We start from the raw sequence: 11,536 nt of genomic DNA on the forward strand, positions 1-11,536 counted from the left end.
CGTGGCTCCCACCTAAAGGCACCCTTTCACCTTGCACGCTCATGCACCTGGAGGCAAAGGGGCTAGAGGGCATCTTGCCGTCAGGCATCTGGACCAAGCCTTGCACTGCCTCCCTGTGAAGTTCCCGGAAGACACCTTTCGGGAGCCTCTTGGACAAACCAGCAAGCCGACACTAGACAGGTCTGCTGGCACCGCCCATCCACCTGGACCCCAGGAGCCTTCCTCCCTAGGCATCCATGGGCAGCCCCTCAGGAAATGCCGACCGGCCTCAGGAAGCCCAGGACAGCAGCAGGAGCCAAACGAGGACAGAGTGTTCTAGCAAAGCACACAGATCCACTCCAGCCCTAACCTCACCGTACACTTCCCTTCCAGTCTACACTGTCCGCCAACCCCCATGCTTGAAGGCAGCGCTGTGTCCTCAGCAAGCTCCGTGCTTCCGCCCTTGCCACCAACACTGGGGCAGTGGGTGCAGCAGGGAGCTGCCAAGGCTAGCATGGCAACCCGATCCCTCAGCCTGCTCCCGCCACCGGCCCGTCCCCGACCCCGACCCCCACCCCGACCCGACCCACAACCACTGTGCCCGCCACAGTCCTCACCAAGACGCAGGTCAGAAACACGCAGAAACACGCCTCAACGGTGGCTCCAGTAGCCAAACACCCACACCTCTTCTCTTTGGCTCTGACACATACATCAAGTCGGCCCACGGCCCAAATACGGCCAAGCTGCCCCAAACAAACTGGCTCGTCCCACCTGCTCACGGGGCCTAGGCCAGTTCTGCACTCCCACGTCCAGGAGCAGCAGGGGAGCTGGCCCCTGCCACATCCCACCACGGCCACTCAAACTAGGACCTCTCATTCCAGCGTGCCTCAACTAATGCGTGCACACGACTGACCCTACGACAGCTCTCTAATGTTGGCACCGTGGGGGGTGTTGCACCAGTGTGAACAAGGGCAAGCTGGACCCCTCTCCTAACTATTCCCTAGCCCCCGGGGAGGCAACGTGCTGGACCTCAGTTTCGATGAGAACGACGGTAGTGAGTTCTCACTCATTTTGTTCAGATTTTCCAAGGAATGCATATGAGGGAGTCATCATCGATCCGAGCACGTGCTGGCATGCTGGACAACTCAACGTGGCAGGCTGGGTGGCTCCACAGAGGAGCCAGTGAGCTCGGAGACCTCCAGCAACCCCAGCAATCCAGAGCCAGCAAGCCACTGAGCAGCAGCAACAGTCAATCCTTTCTGGCCGCCTTTCGGGCAGTCAGAGAATATCCGAAAGCCAATGCTTTCCCCAGCGCTGGGGGTGGGGGAGGAGAGTGCGTACCGTCATCCTGAGCGATCCACGGGAAGGTTCAGCATCCTGGCGCCGACCCACTTCTTCGGGGACTCCCGGCCACCACCAGTCACCAGAAAACGGGAAGCTCTTCTTGTCTTGGCTGACGGCAAGCCTGCCCCGGCAACCCCACCTGGCAAGGGGACAGAAACCACGTGCACGCTTCAGACGTGGGCCCAACTTCTCAGTGAGCATGCCCCATGCCAATCAACCTTTAGCTCGGGGAAGCCCACTATCTGCTACCCACTCCCCTTTATCCCTTCAATACCAACCGATGCGTGTCTGAACGCACGAGGGTAGGGGCCTCGGCGTACGTGAGTTTCATGCGTGTGTGTTGCGTCGCGGGGGGCGGGGCCTGACTGTCCATGTGAGTGTATGGCTGCGTCTCTGCGTGTTTGTGTGTCCTGTGTGCCTCCCCCAAAATCTCAGTGCCTGAGAATGCATGCTTTCCACTCAGTGCCATGGAGGCCTGCCCATCGTTGACATGACCACAGCCCTCTGCCTTCCAGAGTGGCCATGGCATCGTGGGTCTCCAGGAGCCGCTGAAATAGGCCAAGAACTCCTTCTCTCCGACAGACATTCCTTCTGATCAGAGCCAACCGCACCCACCTACACCACACTCGGGGCCGTGGATGGGATAGCCACCAAGTCACCGTGCCGCCCGAGGCCTCCACAGGATAGGGGGACCTGGAGGCAATACTCACTGCCTACGTCAACCAGGAAACCATTGACATGAAAGCTCACACCATGCTGAACCTGGCTCCAGGGCACATCCAGCCTGTATTCAACCTGTGTCTCTGTGCCACGACAATCCAGAAGCCTCGTCCTGTCAGCTATGCCTACACGCCTGCACAGGGCAGGTGAGAAAGCCCAGCGGAGAATTGGATTAGGAGCCTCCATGAGCCAGGGCCAAACCCCACGGATGCCAGGGCACTCACGTCACCACCAACGGCCGAGATCCACATCGGGCAGGATTCGGGGCCCTGACCTTCAACGCAAAGTTCGAACGCTAAGCAGCCTGGTCCAAACATGTGTCCTCACGGACCGAGGCCCAGTCGCCCCACAGGGATCCTCAGACATTATGCACACAGGGCAAACACCGAGCTTCAGGGCAGACAGTCTCAAAGGATGTCCCCTTGGATGAAGCCACACCCCACCACCCTCAACCGAGGACCTCTTCTAGGCACTGTAACCCCACCACGGGCCTCACGGAGATTCAGTGCCCTGTTCCCGTGGACCACAGGACGTCCTGAAGCCCAGGAGCTCTCCTGCGAAAGGAAACCTCGAATGGGGCAAAATCAGCACGTGACGGTCCACCGCAGCCCACCCGGGATCTCAGCTAACGTGCGCCATGCCCCTGTACCAGCAGGGTTAAATCTCAACAAATGTCACGGGGAAGGGGGCCCTCTCGGCCAGATACGTGGCTCCCACCTAAAGGCACCCTTTCACCTTGCACGCTCATGCACCTGGAGGCAAAGGGGCTAGAGGGCATCTTGCCGTCAGGCATCTGGACCAAGCCTTGCACTGCCTCCCTGTGAAGTTCCCGGAAGACACCTTTCGGGAGCCTCTTGGACAAACCAGCAAGCCGACACTAGACAGGTCTGCTGGCACCGCCCATCCACCTGGACCCCAGGAGCCTTCCTCCCGAGGCATCCATGGGCAGCCCCTCAGGAAATGCCGACCGGCCTCAGGAAGCCCAGGACAGCAGCAGGAGCCAAACGAGGACAGAGTGTTCTAGCAAAGCACACAGATCCACTCCAGCCCTAACCTCACCGTACACTTCCCTTCCAGTCTACACTGTCCGCCAACCCCCATGCTTGAAGGCAGCGCTGTGTCCTCAGCAAGCTCCGTGCTTCCGCCCTTGCCACCAACACTGGGGCAGTGGGTGCAGCAGGGAGCTGCCAAGGCTAGCATGGCAACCCGATCCCTCAGCCTGCTCCCGCCACCGGCCCGTCCCCGACCCCGACCCCCACCCCGACCCGACCCACAACCACTGTGCCCGCCACAGTCCTCACCAAGACGCAGGTCAGAAACACGCAGAAACACGCCTCAACGGTGGCTCCAGTAGCCAAACACCCACACCTCTTCTCTTTGGCTCTGACACATACATCAAGTCGGCCCACGGCCCAAATACGGCCAAGCTGCCCCAAACAAACTGGCTCGTCCCACCTGCTCACGGGGCCTAGGCCAGTTCTGCACTCCCACGTCCAGGAGCAGCAGGGGAGCTGGCCCCTGCCACATCCCACCACGGCCACTCAAACTAGGACCTCTCATTCCAGCGTGCCTCAACTAATGCGTGCACACGACTGACCCTACGACAGCTCTCTAATGTTGGCACCGTGGGGGGTGTTGCACCAGTGTGAACAAGGGCAAGCTGGACCCCTCTCCTAACTATTCCCTAGCCCCCGGGGAGGCAACGTGCTGGACCTCAGTTTCGATGAGAACGACGGTAGTGAGTTCTCACTCATTTTGTTCAGATTTTCCAAGGAATGCATATGAGGGAGTCATCATCGATCCGAGCACGTGCTGGCATGCTGGACAACTCAACGTGGCAGGCTGGGTGGCTCCACAGAGGAGCCAGTGAGCTCGGAGACCTCCAGCAACCCCAGCAATCCAGAGCCAGCAAGCCACTGAGCAGCAGCAACGGTCAATCCTTTCTGGCCGCCTTTCGGGCAGTCAGAGAATATCCGAAAGCCAATGCTTTCCCCAGCGCTGGGGGTGGGGGAGGAGAGGGCGTACCGTCATCCTGAGCGATCCACGGGAAGGTTCAGCATCCTGGCGCCGACCCACTTCTTCGGGGACTCCCGGCCACCACCAGTCACCAGAAAACGGGAAGCTCTTCTTGTCTTGGCTGACGGCAAGCCTGCCCCGGCAACCCCACCTGGCAAGGGGACAGAAACCACGTGCACGCTTCAGACGTGGGCCCAACTTCTCAGCGAGCATGCCCCATGCCAATCAACCTTTAGCTCGGGGAAGCCCACTATCTGCTACCCACTCCCCTTTATCCCTTCAATACCAACCGATGCGTGTCTGAACGCACGAGGGTAGGGGCCTCGGCGTACGTGAGTTTCATGCGTGTGTGTTGCGTCGCGGGGGGCGGGGCCTGACTGTCCATGTGAGTGTATGGCTGCGTCTCTGCGTGTTTGTGTGTCCTGTGTGCCTCCCCCAAAATCTCAGTGCCTGAGAATGCATGCTTTCCACTCAGTGCCATGGAGGCCTGCCCATCGTTGACATGACCACAGCCCTCTGCCTTCCAGAGTGGCCATGGCATCGTGGGTCTCCAGGAGCCGCTGAAATAGGCCAAGAACTCCTTCTCTCCGACAGACATTCCTTCTGATCAGAGCCAACCGCACCCACCTACACCACACTCGGGGCCGTGGATGGGATAGCCACCAAGTCACCGTGCCGCCCGAGGCCTCCACAGGATAGGGGGACCTGGAGGCAATACTCACTGCCTACGTCAACCAGGAAACCATTGACATGAAAGCTCACACCATGCTGAACCTGGCTCCAGGGCACATCCAGCCTGTATTCAACCTGTGTCTCTGTGCCACGACAATCCAGAAGCCTCGTCCTGTCAGCTATGCCTACACGCCTGCACAGGGCAGGTGAGAAAGCCCAGCGGAGAATTGGATTAGGAGCCTCCATGAGCCAGGGCCAAACCCCACGGATGCCAGGGCACTCACGTCACCACCAACGGCCGAGATCCACATCGGGCAGGATTCGGGGCCCTGACCTTCAACGCAAAGTTCGAACGCTAAGCAGCCTGGTCCAAACATGTGTCCTCACGGACCGAGGCCCAGTCGCCCCACAGGGATCCTCAGACATTATGCACACAGGGCAAACACCGAGCTTCAGGGCAGACAGTCTCAAAGGATGTCCCCTTGGATGAAGCCACACCCCACCACCCTCAACCGAGGACCTCTTCTAGGCACTGTAACCCCACCACGGGCCTCACGGAGATTCAGTGCCCTGTTCCCGTGGACCACAGGACGTCCTGAAGCCCAGGAGCTCTCCTGCGAAAGGAAACCTCGAATGGGGCAAAATCAGCACGTGACGGTCCACCGCAGCCCACCCGGGATCTCAGCTAACGTGCGCCATGCCCCTGTACCAGCAGGGTTAAATCTCAACAAATGTCACGGGGAAGGGGGCCCTCTCGGCCAGATACGTGGCTCCCACCTAAAGGCACCCTTTCACCTTGCACGCTCATGCACCTGGAGGCAAAGGGGCTAGAGGGCATCTTGCCGTCAGGCATCTGGACCAAGCCTTGCACTGCCTCCCTGTGAAGTTCCCGGAAGACACCTTTCGGGAGCCTCTTGGACAAACCAGCAAGCCGACACTAGACAGGTCTGCTGGCACCGCCCATCCACCTGGACCCCAGGAGCCTTCCTCCCTAGGCATCCATGGGCAGCCCCTCAGGAAATGCCGACCGGCCTCAGGAAGCCCAGGACAGCAGCAGGAGCCAAACGAGGACAGAGTGTTCTAGCAAAGCACACAGATCCACTCCAGCCCTAACCTCACCGTACACTTCCCTTCCAGTCTACACTGTCCGCCAACCCCCATGCTTGAAGGCAGCGCTGTGTCCTCAGCAAGCTCCGTGCTTCCGCCCTTGCCACCAACACTGGGGCAGTGGGTGCAGCAGGGAGCTGCCAAGGCTAGCATGGCAACCCGATCCCTCAGCCTGCTCCCGCCACCGGCCCGTCCCCGACCCCGACCCCCACCCCGACCCGACCCACAACCACTGTGCCCGCCACAGTCCTCACCAAGACGCAGGTCAGAAACACGCAGAAACACGCCTCAACGGTGGCTCCAGTAGCCAAACACCCACACCTCTTCTCTTTGGCTCTGACACATACATCAAGTCGGCCCACGGCCCAAATACGGCCAAGCTGCCCCAAACAAACTGGCTCGTCCCACCTGCTCACGGGGCCTAGGCCAGTTCTGCACTCCCACGTCCAGGAGCAGCAGGGGAGCTGGCCCCTGCCACATCCCACCACGGCCACTCAAACTAGGACCTCTCATTCCAGCGTGCCTCAACTAATGCGTGCACACGACTGACCCTACGACAGCTCTCTAATGTTGGCACCGTGGGGGGTGTTGCACCAGTGTGAACAAGGGCAAGCTGGACCCCTCTCCTAACTATTCCCTAGCCCCCGGGGAGGCAACGTGCTGGACCTCAGTTTCGATGAGAACGACGGTAGTGAGTTCTCACTCATTTTGTTCAGATTTTCCAAGGAATGCATATGAGGGAGTCATCATCGATCCGAGCACGTGCTGGCATGCTGGACAACTCAACGTGGCAGGCTGGGTGGCTCCACAGAGGAGCCAGTGAGCTCGGAGACCTCCAGCAACCCCAGCAATCCAGAGCCAGCAAGCCACTGAGCAGCAGCAACGGTCAATCCTTTCTGGCCGCCTTTCGGGCAGTCAGAGAATATCCAAAAGCCAATGCTTTCCCCAGCGCTGGGGGTGGGGGAGGAGAGGGCGTACCGTCATCCTGAGCGATCCACGGGAAGGTTCAGCATCCTGGCGCCGACCCACTTCTTCGGGGACTCCCGGCCACCACCAGTCACCAGAAAACGGGAAGCTCTTCTTGTCTTGGCTGACGGCAAGCCTGTCCCGGCAACCCCACCTGGCAAGGGGACAGAAACCACGTGCACGCTTCAGACGTGGGCCCAACTTCTCAGTGAGCATGCCCCATGCCAATCAACCTTTAGCTCGGGGAAGCCCACTATCTGCTACCCACTCCCCTTTATCCCTTCAATACCAACCGATGCGTGTCTGAACGCACGAGGGTAGGGGCCTCGGCGTACGTGAGTTTCATGCGTGTGTGTTGCGTCGCGGGGGGCGGGGCCTGACTGTCCATGTGAGTGTATGGCTGCGTCTCTGCGTGTTTGTGTGTCCTGTGTGCCTCCCCCAAAATCTCAGTGCCTGAGAATGCATGCTTTCCACTCAGTGCCATGGAGGCCTGCCCATCGTTGACATGACCACAGCCCTCTGCCTTCCAGAGTGGCCATGGCATCGTGGGTCTCCAGGAGCCGCTGAAATAGGCCAAGAACTCCTTCTCTCCGACAGCCATTCCTTCTGATCAGAGCCAACCGCACCCACCTACACCACACTCGGGGCCGTGGATGGGATAGCCACCAAGTCACCGTGCCGCCCGAGGCCTCCACAGGATAGGGGGACCTGGAGGCAATACTCACTGCCTACGTCAACCAGGAAACCATTGACATGAAAGCTCACACCATGCTGAACCTGGCTCCAGGGCACATCCAGCCTGTATTCAACCTGTGTCTCTGTGCCACGACAATCCAGAAGCCTCGTCCTGTCAGCTATGCCTACACGCCTGCACAGGGCAGGTGAGAAAGCCCAGCGGAGAATTGGATTAGGAGCCTCCATGAGCCAGGGCCAAACCCCACGGATGCCAGGGCACTCACGTCACCACCAACGGCCGAGATCCACATCGGGCAGGATTCGGGGCCCTGACCTTCAACGCAAAGTTCGAACGCTAAGCAGCCTGGTCCAAACATGTGTCCTCACGGACCGAGGCCCAGTCGCCCCACAGGGATCCTCAGACATTATGCACACAGGGCAAACACCGAGCTTCAGGGCAGACAGTCTCAAAGGATGTCCCCTTGGATGAAGCCACACCCCACCACCCTCAACCGAGGACCTCTTCTAGGCACTGTAACCCCACCACGGGCCTCACGGAGATTCAGTGCCCTGTTCCCGTGGACCACAGGACGTCCTGAAGCCCAGGAGCTCTCCTGCGAAAGGAAACCTCGAATGGGGCAAAATCAGCACGTGACGGTCCACCGCAGCCCACCCGGGATCTCAGCTAACGTGCGCCATGCCCCTGTACCAGCAGGGTTAAATCTCAACAAATGTCACGGGGAAGGGGGCCCTCTCGGCCAGATACGTGGCTCCCACCTAAAGGCACCCTTTCACCTTGCACGCTCATGCACCTGGAGGCAAAGGGGCTAGAGGGCATCTTGCCGTCAGGCATCTGGACCAAGCCTTGCACTGCCTCCCTGTGAAGTTCCCGGAAGACACCTTTCGGGAGCCTCTTGGACAAACCAGCAAGCCGACACTAGACAGGTCTGCTGGCACCGCCCATCCACCTGGACCCCAGGAGCCTTCCTCCCTAGGCATCCATGGGCAGCCCCTCAGGAAATGCCGACCGGCCTCAGGAAGCCCAGGACAGCAGCAGGAGCCAAACGAGGACAGAGTGTTCTAGCAAAGCACACAGATCCACTCCAGCCCTAACCTCACCGTACACTTCCCTTCCAGTCTACACTGTCCGCCAACCCCCATGCTTGAAGGCAGCGCTGTGTCCTCAGCAAGCTCCGTGCTTCCGCCCTTGCCACCAACACTGGGGCAGTGGGTGCAGCAGGGAGCTGCCAAGGCTAGCATGGCAACCCGATCCCTCAGCCTGCTCCCGCCACCGGCCCGTCCCCGACCCCGACCCCCACCCCGACCCGACCCACAACCACTGTGCCCGCCACAGTCCTCACCAAGACGCAGGTCAGAAACACGCAGAAACACGCCTCAACGGTGGCTCCAGTAGCCAAACACCCACACCTCTTCTCTTTGGCTCTGACACATACATCAAGTCGGCCCACGGCCCAAATACGGCCAAGCTGCCCCAAACAAACTGGCTCGTCCCACCTGCTCACGGGGCCTAGGCCAGTTCTGCACTCCCACGTCCAGGAGCAGCAGGGGAGCTGGCCCCTGCCACATCCCACCACGGCCACTCAAACTAGGACCTCTCATTCCAGCGTGCCTCAACTAATGCGTGCACACGACTGACCCTACGACAGCTCTCTAATGTTGGCACCGTGGGGGGTGTTGCACCAGTGTGAACAAGGGCAAGCTGGACCCCTCTCCTAACTATTCCCTAGCCCCCGGGGAGGCAACGTGCTGGACCTCAGTTTCGATGAGAACGACGGTAGTGAGTTCTCACTCATTTTGTTCAGATTTTCCAAGGAATGCATATGAGGGAGTCATCATCGATCCGAGCACGTGCTGGCATGCTGGACAACTCAACGTGGCAGGCTGGGTGGCTCCACAGAGGAGCCAGTGAGCTCGGAGACCTCCAGCAACCCCAGCAATCCAGAGCCAGCAAGCCACTGAGCAGCAGCAACGGTCAATCCTTTCTGGCCGCCTTTCGGGCAGTCAGAGAATATCCGAAAGCCAATGCTTTCCCCAGCGCTGGGGGTGGGGGAGGAGAGGGCGTACCGTCATCCTGAGCGATCCACGGGAAGGTTCAGCATCCTGGCGCCGACCCACTTCTTCGGGGACTCCCGGCCACCACCAGTCACCAGAAAACGGGAAGCTCTTCTTGTCTTGGCTGACGGCAAGCCTGCCCCGGCAACCCCACCTGGCAAGGGGACAGAAACCACGTGCACGCTTCAGACGTGGGCCCAACTTCTCAGCGAGCATGCCCCATGCCAATCAACCTTTAGCTCGGGGAAGCCCACTATCTGCTACCCACTCCCCTTTATCCCTTCAATACCAACCGATGCGTGTCTGAACGCACGAGGGTAGGGGCCTCGGCGTACGTGAGTTTCATGCGTGTGTGTTGCGTCGCAGGGGGCGGGGCCTGACTGTCCATGTGAGTGTATGGCTGCGTCTCTGCGTGTTTGTGTGTCCTGTGTGCCTCCCCCAAAATCTCAGTGCCTGAGAATGCATGCTTTCCACTCAGTGCCATGGAGGCCTGCCCATCGTTGACATGACCACAGCCCTCTGCCTTCCAGAGTGGCCATGGCATCGTGGGTCTCCAGGAGCCGCTGAAATAGGCCAAGAACTCCTTCTCTCCGACAGACATTCCTTCTGATCAGAGCCAACCGCACCCACCTACACCACACTCGGGGCCGTGGATGGGATAGCCACCAAGTCACCGTGCCGCCCGAGGCCTCCACAGGATAGGGGGACCTGGAGGCAATACTCACTGCCTACATCAACCAGGAAACCATTGACATGAAAGCTCACACCATGCTGAACCTGGCTCCAGGGCACATCCAGCCTGTATTCAACCTGTGTCTCTGTGCCACGACAATCCAGAAGCCTCGTCCTGTCAGCTATGCCTACACGCCTGCACAGGGCAGGTGAGAAAGCCCAGCGGAGAATTGGATTAGGAGCCTCCATGAGCCAGGGCCAAACCCCACGGATGCCAGGGCACTCACGTCACCACCAACGGCCGAGATCCACATCGGGCAGGATTCGGGGCCCTGACCTTCAACGCAAAGTTCGAACGCTAAGCAGCCTGGTCCAAACATGTGTCCTCACGGACCGAGGCCCAGTCGCCCCACAGGGATCCTCAGACATTATGCACACAGGGCAAACACCGAGCTTCAGGGCAGACAGTCTCAAAGGATGTCCCCTTGGATGAAGCCACACCCCACCACCCTCAACCGAGGACCTCTTCTAGGCACTGTAACCCCACCACGGGCCTCACGGAGATTCAGTGCCCTGTTCCCGTGGACCACAGGACGTCCTGAAGCCCAGGAGCTCTCCTGCGAAAGGAAACCTCGAATGGGGCAAAATCAGCACGTGACGGTCCACCGCAGCCCACCCGGGATCTCAGCTAACGTGCGCCATGCCCCTGTACCAGCAGGGTTAAATCTCAACAAATGTCACGGGGAAGGGGGCCCTCTCGGCCAGATACGTGGCTCCCACCTAAAGGCACCCTTTCACCTTGCACGCTCATGCACCTGGAGGCAAAGGGGCTAGAGGGCATCTTGCCGTCAGGCATCTGGACCAAGCCTTGCACTGCCTCCCTGTGAAGTTCCCGGAAGACACCTTTCGGGAGCCTCTTGGACAAACCAGCAAGCCGACACTAGACAGGTCTGCTGGCACCGCCCATCCACCTGGACCCCAGGAGCCTTCCTCCCTAGGCATCCATGGGCAGCCCCTCAGGAAATGCCGACCGGCCTCAGGAAGCCCAGGACAGCAGCAGGAGCCAAACGAGGACAGAGTGTTCTAGCAAAGCACACAGATCCACTCCAGCCCTAACCTCACCGTACACTTCCCTTCCAGTCTACACTGTCCGCCAACCCCCATGCTTGAAGGCAGCGCTGTGTCCTCAGCAAGCTCCGTGCTTCCGCCCTTGCCACCAACACTGGGGCAGTGGGTGCAGCAGGGAGCTGCCAAGGCTAGCATGGCAACCCGATCCCTCAGCCTGCTCCCGCCACCGGCCCGTCCCCGACCC

At 60.0% G+C, this 11,536-nt stretch overlaps 4 non-coding genes across 4 annotated transcripts; all 4 read right to left on the bottom strand.

Annotated features, from left to right (window-relative positions):
• Positions 1-1,004: 1,004 nt before the first annotated feature.
• Positions 1,005-1,098, bottom strand: LOC141575333 (small nucleolar RNA SNORD116). The gene has a single exon (XR_012502868.1). It is a non-coding gene; the product is annotated as a small nucleolar RNA SNORD116 (small nucleolar RNA).
• A 2,654-nt stretch (positions 1,099-3,752) lies between these two features.
• Positions 3,753-3,846, bottom strand: LOC141575334 (small nucleolar RNA SNORD116). The gene has a single exon (XR_012502869.1). It is a non-coding gene; the product is annotated as a small nucleolar RNA SNORD116 (small nucleolar RNA).
• A 2,654-nt stretch (positions 3,847-6,500) lies between these two features.
• On the bottom strand, positions 6,501-6,594 carry LOC141575335 (small nucleolar RNA SNORD116). Its single transcript, XR_012502870.1, has one exon. It is a non-coding gene; the product is annotated as a small nucleolar RNA SNORD116 (small nucleolar RNA).
• Positions 6,595-9,248: 2,654 nt separating this feature from the next.
• On the bottom strand, positions 9,249-9,342 carry LOC141575336 (small nucleolar RNA SNORD116). The gene has a single exon (XR_012502871.1). It is a non-coding gene; the product is annotated as a small nucleolar RNA SNORD116 (small nucleolar RNA).
• Positions 9,343-11,536: the final 2,194 nt, after the last annotated feature.

The sequence above is a fragment of the Camelus bactrianus genome, chromosome 27 (assembly GCF_048773025.1).
Source record: "Camelus bactrianus isolate YW-2024 breed Bactrian camel chromosome 27, ASM4877302v1, whole genome shotgun sequence".
Lineage (NCBI taxonomy): Eukaryota > Metazoa > Chordata > Mammalia > Artiodactyla > Camelidae > Camelus > Camelus bactrianus.